Source organism: Cynoglossus semilaevis, chromosome 18, assembly GCF_000523025.1.
Source record: "Cynoglossus semilaevis isolate Cse_v1.0 chromosome 18, Cse_v1.0, whole genome shotgun sequence".
Taxonomy (NCBI): domain Eukaryota; kingdom Metazoa; phylum Chordata; class Actinopteri; order Pleuronectiformes; family Cynoglossidae; genus Cynoglossus; species Cynoglossus semilaevis.
The window spans coordinates 9,460,721-9,462,710 of NC_024324.1; positions in this window are offsets into that span (position 1 = coordinate 9,460,721).

Genomic DNA, 1,990 nt, shown 5'->3' on the forward strand with positions numbered 1-1,990 from the left:
TGTTGGAGGACCGCTGCACCTGAACTTCACAGATATCTGTCCAGATGCCGCAATAACACGGACAGAGGAAAATTTGTGGCCTCAGCAGCCATGAAAAAAAAAACCCTAAAAACTTTTTGTGACAATTTGGAAGTAGAAAAAAACAAGAGTAAATGTAATAGAATATAAATATATATAATGACAGAATGAATTACTTAGAAAGATTTGGGCTAAGCCTAAAAAGCACATTAGCAATTAGCATGTGAGTTAGCAATTTTATTATTTACAATGTAGGTCCAGAAAAAAATGCTATATATATATATATTCTGTTGTCTAACGCCTTATTTTTTACTTTGCGTGTTTAACCTGAAGTACACGCTGCGTTGAATGTTCAGTTGAAGGTGTGAAAAAGAGAAACTCACTGCGCAAGGGCTAACTGTCTTGCTAACTAAGCTTAATGACCATTTCCCTCTCTATTTAAACAAAAACAACATCCTTCATGGGCAGTATCTGCACATTGATTCCAAAACCACCTCTGATATGTAAATATATATAACTGTTCCTCTCTGATGAGGAGTCTGAAGTCAGGACACGGTGCTAACAATCCTGTGTACTCAAAGCTAATTTTAGCCCGAAAGCTAACCTCATGAAACAGAAACTTAAAACCGGTTCCGCTTAATATGAAGCTTTTTGAACAACAACATGGATTTGTCACAGATGTGTGGCATAATTAATGTCAAGTTTATTTTGGGGTTTTTTTTTTTATTTTTTTATTTTCATCTCTCATTGTTGTAATCAACGCCATTTTTGTTTTACTGAATGAGCTTTATCTAATGGTTCTGATCATCCGATTTGCTATTTTATCACCACCGTAGCTTTAAAACGTAAACAAATATTCACGTTGTCCTAAGTGAGTTTCAATCACAAATTAATCAACAAAAGCAAATGGTTTTATTTCCATTGAATGGCCTAAATATAAGGATTAAACTGTAAAAAGCGAAAGTAATGGTGAAACCCTGTCCTTTTCACATATTTTCTTTATTAATCGCCTCAAGGGCAAGTGACTCAAATGAGGAATTACTGAATTACTGAATTACTGAATTACTCCTAAAATAATTATGTCCAATAATTATGCCTAAAATAATAATGTCCAATAATAATAATGTTCTGAAAACTGACTAAACCCCCCCCCACCCCACCCCAAAAAAAAAATCAAATCATCCATTTTGTAAAGAATACGTCGACCCTGTGAGCTCGGGACCCCTTTGGCTTTAGAGGTTCATTTCTAAAGGTCAGTGCAAATTAAAGGAGCCTGACAAAAAAACAGGGGGGGGGGGAGGGGGGGGGCTCCTTAACCACCAATGTGGATCAATAAGCAATATCGTCTAATGTGATAGAAAAGTCGCTATTCTAATTAACCCGCAAGCTTAATCAGGCACTGGGGCAGCTTACAAAGAATAACCATATATAAGCAGGGGATATTTCTAACATGTTAAATAATAGTAGTATTTACTAAAAAAATAAACCGCGTGTACACTGAGGACAAGTACCACAATTAGCGTGACTCAGAATACCCCGTAGTCACTTTCAATACATTTTAACGCATTTTTAGGACAATGCTGCTCTTTGTAAGACCAGTGGTTCGGACCAGTGGTCTAGACCAGGGATCCCCAACCCCAGGTTCGTGGTCCGGTACCGGTCCATAAATAATTTGGTACCGGGTCGCAGTGGGACACAATGAAAAATTATACTTTATTTTTACTAATAAACTCTTCACAGTTAGCTGGTTTTCCTTGACACCACAGGGGGGGGTGCAGTTTGTGTTGGGGGTTGCTAAGGGCACGGCCAATGGCAGCTGTTGGGGTGAGGGTGGGGGTTACCGTTTCACCCACGTATCTTTAATAAGGTCTCAATCCGAGCGCAGGCCGTGGGCAGTGTTATGCAGATGTGGGTGTGAGGGTCAGGTCACTGAAAATCGAGGTTGTGTGAGGACAGGGGGGTAGGGACGGGT